A 22,831-nucleotide genomic window follows, 5' to 3' on the forward strand; every position below is an offset into this window, starting at 1 on the left:
CACAGAAATTTAGTCCGCTTGATGTTTGGACAAATGTCCCCACACCTTGAGGAAACAGCCACTTGATGAGAATGGATGGTTTAAAGAAAACATCCAAATAATCTTTTCATCACTTGAAATTTAAAGGACATGTCACATTTTATTTAACGTCCCAGTTAGCAACACAACATCAAAGTATTCATGAATGTAAGTCTATCCGTGCACATGTGCTAATAATAACTGGTGTCTGATGTATTTTATTGCTAATTATCCCTCTCACTGAGCGAGTTAACAGATGCAATTCTGGAAGATGTCTTACTCCTCAATTCTCAGCATTTCTCTGCAAGTTACATACTCTTAGAATAAGCAGAAACATCCCGATGACTGACACAGTGTAAAAATAAATGCAGTTATGTCCAATAACGAAATTTCTGAGCTTTCATTTGAAAATGATGGCTCGGATTTACAGAGGAGATGACACACTTCACCCTGAAACTCTTAACTTTTTCAGAGTCTGTCAGATTTTGGAACCTAATGTGTGGTGACGCTGCTGTTTGTGTCACAGGATGCTGTTTTACTGCCACTGTGAACATGGACATGGACTGTCTCCACGGTGCTGTTTTTATAAACTGCCTGAAAACGCAGATGTATTTCTTACTTTGGAAAATGTCAGAAGATGTTATTTTCAGGAGATAACAGACTTTCTATCTAACATGCCAGAATTGTGGGACAACCTGAGGAGCTGACAATGAAGATGCAGTTGCACATTATTCTCCGACCGTCAATCATGCGCAATCCATGACCGAGGACTTCTTGTGGACCATGACATGTTCTCTGGCTTGTGGTCGTGGGTGATCCATGTGTGAGGCCTTATAGTGGACCTGGTTATGTTTGCCGGCTGCCGATCACTGGTGAACCATGTGTGAGGGCTTATAGTGGACTTGCACATTGTTCTTCGGCTGCCGATCGCGAGTGATCTGTGTGTGAATATTTATAGTGGACCTGCACACAGTTCTCTCTGGATGGTGGTCGCACGTAATCCATGTGTGAGTATTTATAATGGACCTGCACATTGTTCTCCAGCTGGCAATCATGTGTGATCCATGCATGAGGACTTCTCTGGTGGAGTGGACTTTATATATTTGATCTTGGAAACCATTCTACAAGTGGGTTAGTTCCCTGTTCATTTTTTTTTTCCAACGGCTTTTTATTTTTTTTCTCCCCAGTGGAGCTGGTAAGTATTATTTTTATTTTACTTTGAGAGAGTCTGTCGGATTTTGGATCTTGGAGTGTGCAGAGCAGCACACTGTTTTAACATGCATGTGGACCTTTCTGCTGTTTATCAGGCTTTCTGATCACACAGATGTAATTTTTAGATTTTTCACAGGTACATCGATGACAACACTTAAAAGTGTGTACAAAGCCAACCATCTAGCAAAAATCGATTTTAAACAGGCTGCGTTTTTGACTAATGGCCGTGCAGGTGCACTCAGTCTTCTCATGGCTGCTCCTTTTACCATGACTGCATCAAAATTAACAGTTATCACTTAAAAACGAGTCATCATAAAATAACATCACACTTATGTAAATTGTGGAATTAATCTGTGGCTCCATTCTTAAAGTTAGCAGCTACATTCCATTCAAGTTTGTGCTGGGACATCGCTCCATGTACAGATTGGAATCTGTACATGGAATCCAATCTGTAAATGGAGCGAGTGGAGAAGACAGCCTTGACATCTTTCACGGGCATCCCTCCCAGTCACTGGTTCAGATATGTCGATGACACATGGGTTAAAATCAAGCAACAGGAGGTTGAGGACTTTACAGAACACATTAACTCGGTGGACTCCAATATCAAGTTCACATGTGAGGATGCCAGAAACAACCATTTAGCCTTCTTGGACTGTGATGTTACGATTGGAGAGAACAGGCAGCTCCAGACAGGGGTTTACAGAAAACCCACGCACACTGACCAATATCTGCTCTTTGGCTCAAACCACCCCCTTGAACACAAGCTCAGGGTGATCAGCAATCTTCAACACAGAGCCCTACAGGTGCCCACAACTGCAGAGGGAAGTGCTAAAGAACAACTTGTCCGGAAAGCCCTCACAGTATGTGGGTACCCACGATGGTCCCTGGACAAAGTGCAGAAGTCCCAGAGAACAAAGAGACCAGATAGACAGGAGACAAAAACAAGAAGAAGAGGAGTGTCTCTCCCTTATTTAGCAGGAGTAGGGGAAAAACTACAGAGGATCTTCAGACAGCACAAAATCCCAGTTTACTTTAAACCGGTTAACACCTTGAGACAGAAATTAGTTCACCCTAAGGACAGGATCCCTAGTTACAAACAGAGCAATGTAGTGTATTCTATCAGATGTCAGGAAAACTATAACGAACACTACATAGGTGAGACTAAGCAACCTTTACACAAAAGGCTATACCAGCACCGCAGAGAGGGCACCAGTGGACCTCAGTCTGCAGTTCATCTCCACCTTAAAGACACTAACCACACGTTTGAGGACAAGAAAGTCAAAATCTTAGCCAGAGAGAAGAAATGGTTTGAGAGAGGTGTCAAGGAGGCATTCTATGTGAAACAGTTGAAACCCAGCCTTAACCGGAGAGGGGGTCTGAGACACGCTGTGTCCCCTGTTTACAATGGGGTACTCAGGTAAAAGCAGTTTCAGTCTTTTGTTCATGGTAATGAGTCATTACTCATTACTGGTTAAAAATTACTCGCAATTACTCGTTTTTGAAAAAAATAAAATGGTACTTTTCTAACAGACCTCGTATATATATATATATTTAAAGGTAAATTATTCAGAGTATATGTACAACTAATATAAACATAAGGTAAAATAAAATAAAATAGAATAAAATGTGGACCAAGTAAAATGTAAAACAAGAATTATATATACGACCGTGGAGTCATATTGCACAGGAAAATTGCACATCGTTTACAGATATTGCACAAGAAAACTGGAAAGGTGCTTCAGAGCAGTGATCGATCTGGGGAGAAAGCTGTCCCTGAGTCTGTTTGTCCTAGTTTTGATTGAACTATACCGTCGGCTGGAGGGTAGTATGTCAACCAGGTGGTTGCTGGGGTGAGATGTGTCTTTGCTGATGCTGGCAGCTTTGCTGAGGTAGCGAGAGCTGGCAATGTCTTCCAGACTTCCACCACAAGGACGCTTGAGTGGCCCTTTTGGTCCTCTGTTATGTTCAAGTGCTGCTCTGCTTTGACCAGAGAGCAAACCTGAACATGAACACTGCACTGAAGAGGAGGGTCGTTGATATATCTGTGTCCTTGTCGAAAGCGCTCAACTGACATGCCAAAGAATAAGTCAAGGAAAAGAAATGTCAGGCTATGTGAGGCTCCTCTGCAGTCCAAATAAAATTTGCATGCATGTGCACATTTTAGATGAGGGAGGATCAAGCAGTAAAAAGTGTGTGTGTGTGTGTGTGTGTGTGTGTGCGTGTGTCTGTGTGTGTCTGTGTGTGTGGGGCGGGGGGGGGGGGGGTGTCATCACAAAGTTTAATGTAATCACAGATGTAAATTTTTCTGCTCAGCCCTGCATTCAGTGAAATCTAAGGACCGAATCTTGGCACAAAAGTTGGTCAGAAATGCTGAAGGGCACTCCAGGCATAAGCATAACCCTTCTTTGCTGTGCAGGGCAACAGTCCGGAAAGTATTCACAGTGGCTCACTTTTCCCACATTTTATTTTACAACCATTATTCCAAATAGGTTAAAATCCATTTCCCCCAAAAAACTCTACACACAATGGGCCTCATGTATCAATGTTGCGCACTTGTGGTGTAAATTTACAGCGTAAACTTGAAATACACCAAAGTCGCCGTGACATGTATCAAGCAGTGCGCACCTGCCCAATTTCTGGCGTACGCCTGACGTGATCTTGATAAATGCGGCGGGTGGAAACGATCGTAATTATAATAAACACGCCCATAAATATTCAGACTCTGCTTCAGACACACCCTCATTTTACGACATAGAAGCCGGAAAAACTGCAATGAATAAGAACTCCACCAATCACGACGCGTGCCAATAGAGCGTCAAAAGCGGCCGTTGTATCAATTGTTTTGTAGTATATAATCAATAAAGTGTTACAGTGGTCCCTCATTAATCGCTGGAGTTATGTTGTAAAAAATAGCCCATAATACGCGAAACCGCGACATAGTCAGCGTTATTTTGTACAATTATTATAGACGTTTCAAAGCTGTAAAACCCCTCACTACACAGTTTATACACTTTCTCAATCAGGCATGAACATTTTCTCACTTTTCTCTCGTGTGTAAACACTCTCAAAGTTCAAACCTTAGTAGGAAAATAATACCAAACTGTTTTTAGGCCCAAACATTTGTTTGAGAAATAAAAATAGAACATTTTCCTATAAATAATTATGATGGCATTTAGAACTAACAAATTAATTTTAACGATCAACGAACGAGGTCGGACACATAAGAAATTATTAATAGTGACTCAAGTATTTCACAGATCGCTCCTCTGCGTCCTGATGCCGCGCCTTTTCCCACTCACATCTCGCTGCAGCAGATGTTTGTTTCCGTGTGACAAACACAGTTATGAGTAGTTGTTGGCGCTCTTTTTTCTTCTGGGCAACAAGATTCTTATAAACAGATACGCAGAACACAGAACACTGTAAAAAAAAGGCATGCAAAATTGGACTAAAAACTCTGCGAGACTCCGAGGCCATGACAGGTGAACGGCGTTATAGCGAGGGACCACTGTATTCTCTTTTCACATGTCAATAATTCTTGACATGTGGATATTTGCTCGCTCAATTAATAAGACACGGCTAATCTGTCAGATTTCTTTATTTTTTAAATGTATTTCAGTATTTATTTTATTGTGACAACCGAATGGAGACGACAAAACCTGATTGCAGCGAGCGAATTAAGGGAATGACGAAACTACAGTTGTTATTATCAATTTCATAGTCTAAAACGATCACACCACATGAAGTTAAGTTCAGCGCTGCTCTGGCTCCAGGCTCGAAGTCTGGAGAAAAGGGCATGCAGCGCTGTCTTTGCAGTCAGCGCTGTAGCCACAGACCATGCTCCATAACAATCCCGCAACAGCGGGATTTGTATTGATTATTATGTAGTATAATCAGGAAAGTGTTATTTATGTAACATATACATTGATTTGTATAATGGCACTGTTTATCATGTTGATCATCTTCATTTTTATGTGGATTCCAGCGCTGGTTCATGTTGGTGTATAATTTACACCACCTCTCGACCCGGTGTATATTTTCAGCGCAGCGTACGCCAACGACCACATTGATAAATGCCAAGTAGCGCAGCCGTTTTGAGGTACACCCCATATACGCTCAAATATCGCCGTACGCAACGTTGATACATGAGGCCCAATGTCCCAAAATAACAATATGAAAAAAAGTGTTTATTTTTAGATTTTTGCAAATTCATTAATAATAATAATCATAAAAACTAAGAAATCACATGTACATTCACAGCCTTTGCCATGAAGCTCAGAATGGAGCTCAGTTGCATCCTGTTTCCACTGATCAACCTTGAGATGTTTCTACAGCTTAACTGGAGTCCACCTGAGGTAAATTCAGTTGATTTGATATGATTTGGAAAGACACACACCTGTGCTTTTGGCCATTTTTGACTACTTTTGTTTTTTACCATTAATTTAATTTACATAATTTAATTAATCTCTAATTTCCTGCTTTTAAACTCAGATAAAACTGAAGTTATTGTACTTGGCCCCACAAATCTTAGAAACATGGTGTCTAACCAGATCCTTACTCTGGATGGCATTACCCTGACCTCTAGTAATACTGTGAGAAATCTTGGAGTCATTTTTGATCAGGATATGTCATTCAAAGCGCATATTAAACAAATATGTAGGACTGCTTTTTTGCATTTACGCAATATCTCTAAAATCAGAAAGGTCTTGTCTCAGAGTGATGCTGAAAAACTAATTCATGCATTTATTTCCTCTAGGCTGGACTATTGTAATTCATTATTATCAGGTTGTCCTAAAAGTTCCCTAAAAAGCCTTCAGTTAATTCAAAATGCTGCAGCTAGAGTACTGACGGGGACTAGAAGGAGAGAGCATATCTGACCCATATTGGCCTCTCTTCATTGGCTTCCTGTTAATTCTAGAATAGAATTTAAAATTCTTCTTCTTACTTATAAGGTTTTGAATAATCAGGTCCCATCTTATCTTAGGGACCTCGTAGTACCATATCACCCCAATAGAGCGCTTCGCTCTCAGACTGCAGGCTTACTTGTAGTTCCTAGGGTTTGTAAGAGTAGAATGGGAGGCAGAGCCTTCAGCTTTCAGGCTCCTCTCCTGTGGAACCAGCTCCCAATTCAGATCAGGGAGACAGACACCCTCTCTACTTTTAAGATTAGGCTTAAAACTTTCCTTTTTGCTAAAGCTTATAGTTAGGGCTGGATCAGGTGACCCTGAACCATCCCTTAGTTATGCTGCTGTAGACGTAGACTGCTGGGGGTTCCCATGATGCACTGTTTCTTTCTCTTTTTGCTCTGTATGCACCACTCTGCATTTAATCATTAGTGATCGATCTCTGCTCCCCTCCACAGCATGTCTTTTTCCTGGTTCTCTCCCTCAGCCCCAACCAGTCCCAGCAGAAGACTGCCCCTCCCTGAGCCTGGTTCTGCTGGAGGTTTCTTCCTGTTAAAAGGGAGTTTTTCCTTCCCACTGTAGCCAAGTGCTTGCTCACAGGGGGTTGTTTTGACCGTTGGGGTTTTACATGATTATTGTATGGCCTTGCCTTACAATATAAAGCGCCTTGGGGCAACTGTTTGTTGTGATTTGGCGCTATATAAAAAAATTGATTGATTGATTGAATTTACCTTTATAAAGTATTTGCTTTGCCTAGTCTGGTGTCATTTTTTTTCGGCACAACCTAACCTGTGTGACTTATTTTTATTTCATTCTGACATACTGTATTAACACAGTGGACCTAAATTCACACAAAAACATACAAACCAAGTTGAAAAAAAAGTTTTTTTTTTGTTTTTTTTTTTAGGTGGGCTTCACAGATAATTGGCAAAGCTTCTGGGGAAAACCTGGTCTTGTTAGGAGAGACGGCATCCATCCCACTTTGGATGGAGCAGCTCTCATTTCTAGAAATCTGGCCAATTTTCTTAAATCCTCCAAACCGTGACTATCAAGGGTTGGGACCAGGAAGCAGAGTTGTAGTCTTACACACCTCTCTGCAGCTTCTCTCCCCCTGCCATCCCCTCATTACCCCATCCCTGTAGAGACGGTGCCTGCTCCCAGACCACCAATAACCAGCAAAAATCTATTTAAGCATAAAAGTTCAAAAAGAAAAAATAATATAGCACCTTCAACTGCACCACATACTAAAACAGTTAAATGTGGTCTATTAAACATTAGGTCTCTCTCTTCTAAGTCCCTGTTAGTAAATGATATAATAATTGATCAACATATTGATTTATTCTGCCTTACAGAAACCTGGTTACAGCAGGATGAATATGTGAGTTTAAATGAGTCAACACCCCCGAGTCACACTAACTGCCAGAACGCTCGTAGCACTGGACGAGGCGGAGGATTAGCAGCAATCTTCCATTCCAGCTTATTAATTAATCAAAAACCCAGACAGAGCTTTAATTCATTTGAAAGCTTGACTCTTAGTCTTGTCCATCCAAATTGGAAGTCCCAAAAACCAGTTTTATTTGTTGTTATCTATCGTCCTCCTGGTCGTTATTGTGAGTTTCTCTGTGAATTTTCAGAACTTTTGTCTGACTTAGTGCTTAGCTCAGATAAGATAATTATAGTGGGCGATTTTAACATCCACACAGATGCTGAGAATGACAGCCTCAACACTGCATTTAATTATTATTAGACTCAATTGGCTTTGCTCAAAATGTAAATGAGTCCACCCACCACTTTAATCATATCTTAGATCTTGTTCTGACTTATGGTATGGAAATTGAAGACTTAACAGTATTCCCTGAAAACTCCCTTCTGTCTGATCATTTCTTAACATTTACATTTACTCTGATGGACTACCCTGCAGTGGGGAATAAGTTTCATTACACTAGAAGTCTTTCAGAAAGCACTGTAACTAGGTTTAAGGATACATTTCCTTCTTTATGTTCCCTAATGCCATATACCAACACAGTGCAGAGTAGCTACCTAAACTCTGTAAGTGAGATAGAGTATCTCGTCAATAGTTTTACATCTTCATTGAAGACAACTTTGGATGCTGTAGCTCCTCTGAAAAAGAGAGCTTTAAATCAGAAGTGCCTGACTCCGTGGTATAACTCACAAACTCGCAGCTTAAAGCAGATAACCCGTAAGTTGGAGAGGAAATAGCATCTCACTAATTTAGAAGATCTTCACTTAGCCTGGAAAAAGAGTCTGTTGCTCTATAAAAAAGCCCTCCGTAAAGCTAGGACATCTTACTACTCATCACTAATTGAAGAAAATAAGAACAACCCCAGGTTTCTTTTCAGCACTGTAGCCAGGCTGACAAAGAGTCAGAGCTCTATTAAGCTGAGTATTCCTTTAACTTTAGCTAGTAATGACTTCATGACTTTCTTTGCTAATAAAATTTTAACTATTAGAGAAAAAATTACTCATAACCATCCCAAAGACATATCGTTATCTTTGGCTGCTTTCAGTGATGCCGGTATTTGGTTAGACTCTTTCTCTCAGATTGTTCTGTCTGAGTTATTTTCATTAGTTACTTCATCCAAACCATCAACATGTCTATTGGACCCCATTCCTACCAAGCTGCTCAAGGAAGCCCTACCATTATTTAATGCTTCGATCTTAAATATGATCAATCTATCTTTATTAGTTGGCTATGTACCACAGGCTTTTAAGGTGGCAGTAATTAAACCATTACTTAAAAAGCCATCACTTGACCCAGCTACCTTAGCTAATTATAGGCCAATCTCCAACCTTCCTTTTCTCTCAAAAATTCTTGAAAGGGTAGTTGTAAAACAGCTAACTGATCATCTGCAGAGGAATGGTCTATTTGAAGAGTTTCAGTCAGGTTTTAGAATTCATCATAGTACAGAAATAGCATTAGTGAAGGTTACAAATGATCTTCTTATGGCCTCAGACAGTGGACTCATCTCTGTGCTTGTTCTGTTAGACCTCAGTGCTGCTTTTGATACTGTTGACCATAAAATTTTATTACAGAGATTAGAGCATGCCATTGGTATTAAAGGCACTGCGCTGCGGTGGTTTGAATCATATTTATCTAATAGATTACAATTTGTTCATGTAAATGGGGAATCTTCTTCACAGACTAAGGTTAATTATGGAGTTCCACAAGGTTCTGTGCTAGGACCAATTTTATTCACTTTATACATGCTTCCCTTAGGCAGTATTATTAGACGGCATTGCTTAAATTTTCATTGTTACGCAGATGATACCCAGCTTTATCTATCCATGAAGCCAGAGGACACACACCAATTAGCTAAACTGCAGGATTGTCTTACAGACATAAGGACATGGATGACCTCTAATTTCCTGCTTTTAAACTCAGATAAAACTGAAGTTATTGTACTTGGCCCCACAAATCTTAGAAACATGGTGTCTAACCAGATCCTTACTCTGGATGGCATTACCCTGACCTCTAGTAATACTGTGAGAAATCTTGGAGTCATTTTTGATCAGGATATGTCATTCAAAGTGCATATTAAACAAATATGTAAGACTGCTTTTTTGCATTTATGCAATATCTCTAAAATTAGAAAGGTCTTGTCTCAGAGTGATGCTGAAAAACTAATTCATGCATTTATTTCCTCTAGGCTGGACTATTGTAATTCATTATTATCAGGTTGTCCTAAAAGTTCCCTGAAAAGCCTTCAGTTAATTCAAAATGCTGCAGCTAGAGTACTGACGGGGACTAGAAGGAGAGAGCATATCTCACCCATATTGGCCTCTCTTCATTGGCTTCCTGTTAATTCTAGAATAGAATTTAAAATTCTTCTTCTTACTTATAAGGTTTTGAATAATCAGGTCCCTTCTTATCTTAGGGACCTCATAGTACCATATCACCCCAATAGAGCGCTTCAGACTGCAGGCTTACTTGTAGTTCCTAGGGTTTGTAAGAGTAGAATGGGAGGCAGAGCCTTCAGCTTTCAGGCTCCTCTCCTGTGGAACCAGCTCCCAATTCAGATCAGGGAGACAGACACCCTCTCTACTTTTAAGATTAGGCTTAAAACTTTCCTTTTTGCTAAAGCTTATAGTTAGGGCTGGATCAGGTGACCCTGAACCATCCCTTAGTTATGCTGCTATAGACTTAGACTGCTGGGGGGTTCCCATGATGCACTGAGTGTTTTTTTCTCTTTTTGCGCTGTATGCACCACTCTGCATTTAATCATTAGTGATTGATCTCTGCTCCCCTCCACAGCATGTCTTTTTCCTGGTTCTCTCCCTCAGCCCCAACCAGTCCCAGCAGAAGACTGCCCCTCCCTGAGCCTGGTTCTGCTGGAGGTTTCTTCCTGTTAAAAGGGAGTTTTTCCTTCCCACTGTCGCCAAGTGCTTGCTCACAGGGGGTCGTTTTGACCTTTGGGTTTTTTACGTAATTATTGTATGGCCTTGCCTTACAATATAAAGCACCTTGGGGCAACTGTTTGTTGTGATTTGGCACTATATAAATAAAATTGAATTGAATTGAATTGAATGGATCAGTTTGGATATGTCAAAATACTTGAAGAGGTCATGTTGCCTTATGCTGAAGAGGACATGCCCTTGAAATGGGTGTTTCAATAAGACAATGACCCCAAGCACACTAGTAAACGAGCAAAATCTTGGTTCCAAACCAACAAAATTAATGCCTTGCAGATGTGAAGAAATCATGAAAAACTGTGGTTATACAACTAAATACTAGTTTAGTGATTCACAGGATTGCTAAAAAAGCAGTTTGAACATAATAGTTTTGAGTTTGTAGCATCAACAGCAGATGCTACTATTGTGAACTCCCCCTTTTCTACTTTTTTTTTTACTGATAGGCCAATTTCATAGCCTTAAGAGTGTGCATATCATGAATGCTCGGTCTTGTTGGATTTGTGAGAATCTACTGAATCTACTGGTACCTTGTTTCCCATGTAACAATAAGAAATATACTCAAAACCTGGCTTAATCTTTTTAGTCACATAGCACTACTATTATTCTGAACACTACTGTATGTACAAGTGTAGCAAACAAAGCTATTTACACCTATTTACATTAACAAGCAGGAAATGCTTCAGGTGTTTCTTTTCTACAAATATTTACAAAGCAATCAGATGTCAAAATGAGATCCCACACAAATTATTTGTGCCATTCAAAAAACAATTCCTGTCCAACACAAGGCAGAGGGCCACATCGCAGGCCTGACACTTCCAGGGTGTATCACTCTTCCTATTGTCCACCTGGAGGCAGTGTTGGCACCTCAGTCTGCCTTTAGTGAGGTTTTGGCCAGGATCTGTGCCTGTCACAATGGGCACAGGAATGTGATTCTGGCTTCTGCTCTGGGGGACACCTGCCTTGTCCGTGGCACAAGACTGACACACTAGCTCAACCATAAAGTCTTTGTGTTGTCATGGGCTGCACCTGCTTGACACTGCTTATCGAATGGTACAAGATGAAGGTATTTGTGGTTGCAATGTCAAGCAAGTACAGAAACACGGTCCTGTACTAGCAAGCAGTTTTTCTGTGGGTGTAGTAGTATCGAATCAGTTAGTCAATGCCACGCGTTTTTTTTTTTTTTTGTAGGCTGCCATAGGTGTAGGACAGGGAATGTCTTCCACAGTCCAGCGTCCAACCTTTCCATCCTTCACCCTTCTCTGCACCATCTCACCTGAAACTGCAGGATGGATGGTGGAGCACACAGACACCTCCAATGTACCCATCCATTTCACAAAAACAAGTGGCCCCTCTCTGATTCATCTCACAGATCCGCTTCTAAAGTTTTTGGTGAAAGCATTTGACCTCCCTTTGGGGCATCATTTTCTACTGTCCCTGTAGAGGTGCCACATGCTCCAAACCTCATCTTGGCCAGGTTCATCAACAGTTTGAGACTAGAATAAAAACTTTCCATGTATACAACCTCAATTCCAATGAAGTTGGGACGTTATGTAAAATGTAAATAAAAACAGAATACAATGATTTGAAAATCCTCTTCAACTTCTATTGAGTTGAATACACCACAAAAACAAGATATTTAATGTTAAAACTGATAAACTTTATTGTTTTTGTCCAAATATTTGCTCATTTTGAAATGGATACCTACAACATCTTTCAAAAAAAAAACCTGGGACAGTGGTATGTTTACCACTGTGTTACATCACCTTTCCAACACTCAATAACTGTTTGGGAACTGAAGACACTCATGATTGGGCATAAAGGTAGCATTCCGGGGCAACTGTTTGTTGTGATTTGGCGCTATATAAGAAAAAAGTTGATTGATTGATTGATTCCCAAAACTCTCAGCCATTCACAAGCAAAGATGGGGCGAGGATCACCACTTTGTGAACAACTGCATGAAAAAAAATAGTCCAACAGTTTAAGAACGATGTTTCTCAACATTCAGTTGCAAGGAATTTAGGGATTCCATCATCTACAGTCCATAATATAATCAGGAGATTCAGAGAATCTGGAGAATTTTCTATACGTAAGTGGCAAGGCCAAAAACCAACACTGAATGTCTGTGGCCTTCGATCCGTCAGGCGGCACTGCATTAAAAACCGACATCATTGTGTAAAGGATCTTTCCGCGTGGGCTCAGAAACACTTCAGAAAACCATTGTCAGTTAACACAGTTTGTTGCTACATTTACAAGTGCAAGTTAAAACTTTACCATGTAAAGCAAAAGCCATACATCAACAACATCCAGAAATGCTGCCCCTTCTCTGGGCCCGAGCTCATTTGAAATGGACAGATGCAAAGTGGAAAAGTGTGCTGTGGTCTGATGAGTCCACATTTCCAATTGCTTTTGGAAATTATGGACATTGTGTCCTCTGGACAAAAGAGGAAAAAGACCATCCAGATTGTTACCAGCACTGAGTTCTGTGATGGTATGGGGGTGTGTTAGTGCCCATGGCATGTGGAACTTACATATCTGTGATGGCACCATCATTGCTGAAAGGGACATGCAGGTTTTGGAGCAACACATGCTGCAACGTCTTTTTCAGGGATGCCCCTGCTTATTTCAGCAAGACAATGCCAAGCCACATTCTGCACGTGTTACAACAGAGTGGCTTCATACTAAAAGAGTGTGGGTTCTAGACTGGCCTGCCTGCAGTCCAGACCTGTCGCCCATTGAAAATGTGGTACATTATGAGCACAAATACGACAACGGAGACCCTGGACTGTTGAACAAATGAAGTTGTACAACAAGCAAAAATGGGAAAGAATTCCACCTACAAAGCTTCCACAATTAGTGTCCTCAGTTCCCAAACACTTATTGAATGTTGTTAGAAGGAAATGTGATGTAACACAGTGGTAAACATACCACTGTCCCAGCTTTTTTGAAACATGTTGCAGACATTTATTTCAAAATGAACAAATATTTGCACAAAAACAATAAAGTTTATCACTTTGAACATTAAATATCTTGTCTTTGTGGTGTATTCAATTGAATATAGGTTGAAGAGGCTTTGCAAATCATTGTATTCTGTTTTTATTTACATTTTACACAACATGCCAACTTCATTGGAAATGGGGTTGTATATGGTACCCAGTCCCAAGACAGGATGGCTGAATCTCATTTATGAACACATCATAGTACAGCCCATGCTCTCTTGTGGTCACAGTTTTGCCCGTGCATATACTGAGCCTGATGGTGTAGCCACTGCTTGATTTGGCTAATATAAAGAGTTTCATCTCCAGTTCTGTTGGCTTGTCCTTCATGTACTGTGTCATTCCTGTATTTGCCTTAAATCATCGCCATCCTTTCATCCACTACCAGCTCCCTCCTCAGGTGATAATAAGCCTGGCAGGCACTGAGGATGTCATCATAAAGAGGCCTGACTCTAAATAGTTTGTATGACTTGGTGTTCCCTTCTTTCTGTAATTTTTCACATACTCATCCGGATCACTGAGGTGGATGTTCCAAAATGTGGATCTGACTCTGTCTCTTGTCATGAACTTTGCTGGAAGGGCCACAGAGAAAATGTAGATTTGTAGGCTTGGCAATGACACCAATATATATCAGAAGCCCCAATAACTTAGACAGATCTTCCATGTGAATATCAGTCCATTTGTACTTTTTCCGTAATTCTTTTTTTTTTTTTTTTGCAACATTTTTATTAGTGTTGCTGCAGATTGTCCTGACTGTGTCAGTGGGGGAAAAAAACAGCAGAAAATGGTCTTTTGAACTTTGGGGGATAAGTGTGTGTACCTGGACTCCTGGTGTTCTCCATGGCTGGAACCTGTTTACAGAGGTGGAATAAGTCACTAGCAAGTCGGTCTCAAGTCATGAATCAGCAAGTCACAAGTCTCAAGTCAAGTCCCTAGTCAAGTCTCAAGTTATAATGACCACCAATTGTTTGCAAGCTGACTTGAGACTTGACTTGGGACTTGAGACTTGCCGATTCATGACTTGACAGTGATTTTGTCCCACCTCTGCCTGTCTATTACTGCAGGCACAGAGTCAGCATTCTCCTCTGTCTTGCATCACTCTGCTCCGTTAGCCAGTGGAGAACTGGACCTGGAAGCAGAGACATGCCGTCTGTTCCTCTCCACAGACCTTCATGAAGCACACGTCGTTGGGTCCACCTGCTGTCACTGCTCATCCAAAACAATAGAGGGATCACCCACTTCATCAACAGACTCCTCAATGTCTGGTTGAGATTCTGATTTCATGTTCCGCACTTTGTCTCTGGCCCGCTCAAAAAAGAGCTGAAGCACCTGCTCCACATTCATGAAATGTCTGATTATGATGCACAAAACAATAAAACGACAACACTACACACTACCCTATACGTGGAATACACTCCATGACACACTATCTGCACATTCCAAACACGCCAAATATCACAAATCTCTCAAATCTCAAAACTGACATGTCTCCAAGTCAGATGACTCCAGAGTTAAATTAAGCATATTTTGAAATTAAAACAAAATAAGTTGTGAGGATTCTGAATGAAGGTTGCCTCTCACAGCAAAATATTTCAAGTCATATGACATGTGTTTCTAATTTATTTTTTGTCCATATATATACTAAAATATTGAAATGTTTGTTTTTTCAAGGATGCCCAAGGAGAGATGGACAATATAAAGTGATAATAAAGATTGTGATAGTACCGGCAAGAAATTAAAACTATTTTCACCCCGTATATATTATTATTAATTTTCTCTTTCATCAGGCAGAACCATCTGTAATAAAACCTCTTTTTATACAGAAAGCTGCAGTGTGGTGCTTCCTACCTTTAACATGGAACTGTGAGTACAACACAAACATGTCTTTCCCTGCATCAAACAAGAGTCATCAGGTGATGATACATCCCCCCGGTCCCCAAAAATCAGTAATAAGTATAAAGTGTTGGGGGATCACCCAAGTACACGCTTATGGTAAATAAAATTGGTCAACTGGTTCTTGAGATATCACACTAACAAGCAAAGACAGACAGACAGAAGGACATATTTAAGGTTTTTTTTTTTTTTTATCAGCCTGGCAATTCAGAAACAGAACAGGCTCACCACATCACATATTCATTTGATGACTTGCCAAGGGCTTGGATTGGTTGGTGGATTGGTCCTGTCCCTCCAGTATCCCATACATGAATAATGCCAATGTCGGAAACAAAACCGATATTGAATCAGATCAGGCCCATCTCCAGTTGGAATAACACATGCTGCCACCACTGCTCTATGTGAAGATGACCCATCACCAATGGAATTAATAGAAGGATCAACAAGGAAATGTTCACACTGTGATGCCTCACATGCAAGTGTAAAGTGACCAGTAGGTGGTGCTGTGCACTGAGTAAAACATCACTGCCCAAGGACAAACGATATTGTTGTGAGACATGCTGGATCCTTGTTTTGGCCTCATGGTTGGGAATGCCTGTCTCCCATCTCACACTGGGCATTTGAGCCCAGTGTGGGATGAAGTGATGCAGGTTACACAAGCACTGTTAGTGAGGTAAAAAAACAAAAAGAAAGTTCATTGACATGCTGTGATGTACTCTGGACTCTTTGTGTTCAGAGTGCACTCAGAACTGTACTTTTTCTGTTAAGGCTGGACTGTGATTGTTGTGATTGTTATGTAATTATTGTTTGTCTGAAATGTGTTTTTGTATCAAGTAAAGATTGTTACATATATTAAAGTCATACTATCAGCTCTGATTGGCTGTCAGCCCCGCCCCTCAAAGGGAAACAAACAGATTTGCATAATTCATAATATAAAAAATATGAAACAGAATGTGACTTTTTAACCTCTTAAAGTACCTCTTAAAATAGGTCAAGGTTAGACATCTTTGAACTTGTCCAATGTCTGTGTCCCAAGAATGTTCCTTGTGAATTTGAATGACTCTGCCAGTAATAGGACTGGACTTCTGCCGAGCATAGAAAGACAGACAGATGGACAGATGGATGGATGGACAGACGGACGGACAAATGCAAAGCCTTCACAATACCTGATGGCCATATATGATGGCCTCCGGTAAAATCAGACATGCGTAGCATATCATTGTGAAAATCCTACACTCAAAAAAACTGACTCATGACATTGAATTTCCATCTAATAAATATATGTAGTCCCAACTAAATTAAATGATCTTGCATGGATGTGCTTTAAGTTGGGGCTACACATATAATGGAAATCATACTCATAATTGAATTGAGTTCAGCCAATGAGTCAATTTTTAGTGTATACAGAATTTATTTATTTATTTTTTCAGTCAAGTCATTCCAAACAGAATCTGTATTTTAATGGTCTTTGGTTACACCTGTAAATGATCATCCCCAAACTGGTTAGAACCAAATTAAATATGTTCGATGCAAGGCTGGCAGGCACAAAATGTATATTTCTGATGTTATAGAAATGTCTATTGAAAGTGGATACATTTTACACAATACCACAGTGCCACAGTTAACAAGCAGTTAACTGTGTTTGTCTGTTTATGTGTTTATACATTTGTCTGTCCATCAAACACAGCTAAAGCTGGGCTTGAAGACTAACATTTACACTGTACGATATTTAATACCCCAATTCAGAAAAAAGTTTGAATGGTATGGCAAACTAAAAAAATAAATAAATAAACTAAAACAAAAAAAACAAAAAAAAAAAACTATGATTCCTACATTTACTTTGACTTCTATTTCATTGCATACCAGATGAAGCCATGATATTTCATGTTGTGTGTGGTCAACTTCATTTAATTTCATTAATATACATCCATTCTTGCATTTTAGGTATGCAACATACTCCAAAAAAAAGTCATAATGCTAAAGCATTTAAAATACAGATTACTTTTCATGACACTTAAAAGACATTTTGACTTTAAGGAAACGTGTTATTTTGCCCCATTGTCCTGCAAGCACATTTAATACTACAGAGTTGTCGTCATTGCATTTTTCTCCCAGTTTCAAAATTCTTCACATATTGTCTGTTGGGTACTACACTGCACTTCCAGTCTAGTACCCACATCCTCTTTTTCTACAGCCCTGCCTTTACAATGTGGGCAAAATGTGGTTTTGCATTGTTTTGTTGACAAATACACAGACAGACTGGATTGGTCCTTTTAGTCTCTGGTCGTTAGCACGCTGTCTATTTCTTCCAATCGAGATGTGAGGCCTCATGTACAAAGGCTGTGTACACACAAAAACATGGCATACGTCCCTCTCCATGCTAATGTTCAAGTGTATCAAAAGTGAAATGATCGTGGAAATGTGTGGTGCACCACGCCAAAATTAAGACTGCGTATATGCACGTTTCTACAGCTATAGATCCACTGCCAACATTGAGAGGTGATGCTGAAAAACTGTGAAATCAAGAGCTCATCAGAGTGATGTGCACGCCAGAGACACATTTATGAACAAGCCCATACAACTCAACTCTATTTATGGACAAGGTTAACATCAGGCTTATTTTTTGAACAGTAAATATTTAAGTGGCATGTGTAGTGACTGACAAAAGCTTCCCAAACTATACTCTTGCCCATGTGGTTATATCAGCTATTGATGAATGACTTGTTGATGTAGTGCTATCTGAGAGATCAAAGATCATGCTGTTTAGCTTTGGTTTATGCCCTTGCCCTTCATGCACTGAAATTCCTCCAGATTCCTTGATATATTTTAATGATACTGTGAACAGTAACTGGAGAAATATTCAAATCCCTTCCCATCATCATTTCATTTGCTGACAAACTGGAGACAATCTTTGCTCCATACACAATAAAATCACCAGTGTAAAACTAACACTGACAGTGTGAAATTAATGCTGCCTGGTCCTACTCTGCTCAGAGCGGGATCATATGTTTTGTGATTTTACTGTGTACAGTCTCAGTCTTTCATGGGTACTGCTTTTGTACCAAATCATGATTACAATCACCTGTTGACATCATCTGTTTGAAGTAACGTTATTTATTTTTGTATTTATTTATGAAATATTAAGTTATTGCAGCTTCTCTGTGTTTTGTTCTGGGTTACCACAGCAGATCAGATATGGAAATGCATGTTGATTTGGCACAAGTTTTATGCCGGATACCTTTCCTGTCACAACGCCACCTTACATGGACAACGAGCAAAGGTGGTCTTGAAACAGGCAAGTGCATTAAACACCACACTAAAAACAAACCTCACAGGGAGTTGAACAAACAGATCCATGTGTTATGGAGCAAACACTCTGCCACTGAGCTATCAAATCACCTTTAATTCCTTATGAGTCCTAAATTGCCCCATCCCAACTTTTTTTTGGAATATTGTTGCAGTCCTATGAAACAGGAATGGATGTATATTAACAAATAAAACTGTGTTGGATAAACAAAAGAAGTCACAAAGTAAGTATAGGAATTACTATGTGTGTGCTTGTATTTGTGTGTGTGAGTGGGGGGTCCATACTGTCTCACCTTTCTTTCCTGATTTGGGGTTGTACCTGCTATGGTTGGAAACAGAGAGACCACACCATATTTTACATTAACCACCTGCCATTAGTAAAGTTCTCTTCACCAGTCATGCATAATCTTCAGAAGAATAAAGGAAGTGAACTCAACACTAATGGTCCCTTCACACATTGTGCGAAGTTTGAATGAAGTGCACACTTAGTGCGCATGATGCAGGAATCGTGTGCAAACTGTGTGCAAGCGTCCCTTCCTCAAAGGCCTCATACACCTGTTGCTACAACAATTTGAGCACACCAGCGGCTGAATGAGTGTGCACTGTACGAACCCATCGCACTCTCTCGCGACAGGTGTCAGCCAAATTACAGGTGACACGCACGAACATCTAACACCATTCGCATGGCACTTAGAAAATGTGCGGCCAGTCGCACTATTGTGATGACAAGAGACTGCAGACTGTCTACTGTCGTACTCGCTGTGAAATTCGTCTAGGTTTCCCATGACTGTGGAGTTGAGATGTGGCGTATCGCCGGCTCCCCCCACAACGTGCGTGTGTGTGTGTGCGCATGTCACGTGCTCCCCCACTTCCCCCCCTTGCAGGCGAGGTGTATCTCATCTGATCAGAGAGTGGCTCTTTGGTCTGTGCTCTGAACGGATGGGGACGTGGCATTCGTTGACATGACTGGTACTGGACATCAGAGCTGCAGAACACGCACCATATTTTGATGGACACGCGAGTGTGTACGCTTGCTGTACTCACATTGAAAACATAAGAACATATATCACTTGTGATGGGCTGGAGAGCGCACACACTGACAGGTCCAGCTGGACCGGACTGTCAGTTTATGTGGAACACGCAACAGGCGATCTGAACATCACGTCTGTCTGACAGGACAGTGAGCTGCATGCCTCAGGACCATATGACAGGCAAACTAAGACAAATACACCACTTTCAGTCAAATATCAGTAGAAATACACCATAGCAAATGCTCTTTGGTCAGTTATCACAGTGCTTTTCTATTTTTTTTTTTAGAAAATATGTTTGTCTGCTTGTTGATTAGAGCCATTTCACACTGCTGTCACAAGACAGTGATTGTGGTGAAGTGGTAGAGTTGATGTCTGGTAATCGGGAGGTGTGGGTTCAAATCTTGTGAGTGGTGTTTTGTTTTGTTTTTTTTTAACCAGGGTTGTTTAACCACCTTTATGTATTATTTATATCAACCCAGTGACATTCACTAATTATACATCTGTTTTTTATTTCATTTTCCTCCAAATCAGCAGCATGAGGTGATGCACCTCGTCCCATGGAACACAATGCGAGCAGCTGCAGCAGTGTGAGCAGCAGTGTGAGCCGCTGTTCCTGGTCAACAGACACCGTCGTGTGCACAAATCGTGACACCGGCATTGAGCATACCTGGCAGTTGGCATGGTGTTTCCTGGTGCGCAAATTCCAAGTGTTTTGCGCTGTTTCACCATATTCGTCCAAATTTCGCACTATGTGTGAAGGGGCCTTAAGTTACTGCAAGTCTAAAATATATTCATTTGTCAAAAAAAAAAAAAGAAAGAAAAACTGGTTACCATTATTTCAAACACCTTTTCTTTCAGAACATTAAAATAATATAAATGTTCTGGTTTTGCTTTTGTTTGTAGTGATAACAGCAATTGTTGCTGGTGTTCATTTTGTTGTTTCAGAGCCAATTCAAAGCTATCAAGCACCCCCCCCACACACACACACATACAATTTTTTTTTTTTTTATCTTTGACAGATGACGATGGCATCATTTGATTTCCACCACACAGAGTGTTTTTTTTAATGACGGATTTACTAAGAGATTAAGTCACTTACTTGTTTTTATTCATCATACCAAGTCACAACGATGACCTTCACTACAAAAACAGTAGTGACATTATGCTCCTGTCTGTGTGCTCAGGGGCTCTGTGCTGTGAACATTTTCATTTCTTCTGGGCTCAGTTAAGACAAACAAAAGGTCACGTGTTCAGGCACCAGCCTGGTTCTTCTTGGTTTGATCAAGTTTAAATGGCACACGAAAATAATAATAATGATTAATGATTAATGAATGATAATGATTAATGAAATGATAATAAAAAAAAAATCATACACCCCCAGATCTCCACCCCACCTCTTTTCCCACCTTGTCATTTTGCCTCAGAATCCACATCCAGATATCCACACCACCATCTTGTGGCTGCCGTTTAAACACAGATTTGCGCAGAGATGCGCGCAGATGGCGATGCACTTTGCGCCATCGGAAAGCTTGACACACTCGTGAAAGCTATTTGGGAAGCAAAAAGTTACAAGGCCTGATGTGACATAAAGAGCCTCTCCGGGCTGTGCGTGCTGACGGCTGTTGGCATTTAGTCATCCGTCACTTTTGTTATTTCCAAATTAAATACACCAACGCGTCAAGGCACGCGAGTCCCTCGAAGCGCACATGAATGATTAAAAACGCCAACATTCCCCTGTAGATGTCAGAAGTTATGTTTTTTTTAAAAAAGGTCTGCGTGAATTCCCAGGGGATTCTGCGCGTCCGGTCGAACCGTGCGTCGCAGGGGGAGGAAGAAGGGATCTGAAAGAAATGTTGTCTTTTTCCTCCTGCTGAAAGCTGCTCGGCGTCACGCACTTACCTCTGACACAGTCTGCGCTGTCTGGCTGCTCCGCGCAACTCCCGACTTCAGGCAAAATGCGCACCACAGAGGAAACTCCGCTTCTTGCTCGCAAATCCAAAGTACCGAGCGCAGTCGGCGCGCTCCGGATAGCCACGCTCTACGTCCTGTGCGTGTGCGCGTTTTCGGAGGTGGGAGGTAGAGATGCGGATCATCAACACACGAGATGTTTCAGTGAGTCATTGCAGAGGCGCCGCAAACGCAGCTCCGTCTAATTGCTCTCAAAGAGCGATACTGAGAGTGCACAGACAGGATGCCGGATATCTCTCTCTCTCTCTCTCTCTCTCTCTCTCTCTCTCTCTCTCTCTCTCTCTCTCTCTCTCTCTATTGGACTACACCAAATGAAATTTACTGAGCCTGCAGCCAATGGATTGCCGCATTCTCTCCATCACCGTTAACCAGCTTCTCCGTGTGGCAGCTCTGGCACGGACTGTGGCTGGTCCTCACACCAGGGTCCCGGGGTCTGAAAGAAAATAATCCTCCCCCATAAAGAGAATGAATGCCATAATGTTTGTCAGGCTTCTGAAATGTGATATTAAGGAGTTGGATTGAGCCAGACAGAAGGCTGAAGGTTGTGCAGAAGGCTGATCATCTCAATCTGATTTAATTGTTTTGGTCATTTTCTGGAGCACATTCTCATTGTTGTTCCAGGACCATCATTGCAACTGACCTTGTGCTGTCATAACCTCAGGACTTGGGGACAAACATGGGTTTGTGGAGATACACAGGGTGTTTTTTTTTCTTGTGTGTGGGGGGGGGGGGTGCTGCTACTTAACACATGTAAGCATTAACATACTTTTTTAAAACATTACAATATGACATCTGAATTTGACTACATTTCCAAGAGGATGAGTAAAACCACTTTAAAAGCCTAATTTTACAAACTAACTTTAACTATGACATCACAAGGAGGTAACTGATCCATTGCAATGATGCCAGCCCAACATTTTTTTTTCATGCTCCCATGACGAAATGAGTCAAATTTTCGTGACTGTTTTTTTAAGTCACTATTCCTAACCCTACTCCTACCCCTTACCCTAACCTTAACCAAAACCTAATCTTACTCTTCCCCCCCTCCCTAACCATAACCACCTGACCCCCCCACTTC

The 22,831-nt window shown here is 40.9% G+C and overlaps 1 protein-coding gene across 2 annotated transcripts in view; it reads right to left on the reverse strand.

Annotated features, from left to right (window-relative positions):
* nlgn4xa (neuroligin 4 X-linked a) overlaps nucleotides 1-22,032 on the reverse strand; it is a 641,760-nt gene extending 619,728 nt beyond the window's left edge. For both annotated transcript variants that reach the window (XM_034173560.1, XM_034173555.1), the window contains exon 1: nucleotides 21,685-22,032. The gene's annotated coding sequence lies outside the window, so the exon portion shown is untranslated. The remainder of the gene's footprint in view (nucleotides 1-21,684) is intronic.
* Nucleotides 22,033-22,831: the final 799 nt, after the last annotated feature.

This window comes from Thalassophryne amazonica, chromosome 1, assembly GCF_902500255.1.
Source record: "Thalassophryne amazonica chromosome 1, fThaAma1.1, whole genome shotgun sequence".
Taxonomy (NCBI): Eukaryota; Metazoa; Chordata; class Actinopteri; order Batrachoidiformes; family Batrachoididae; genus Thalassophryne; species Thalassophryne amazonica.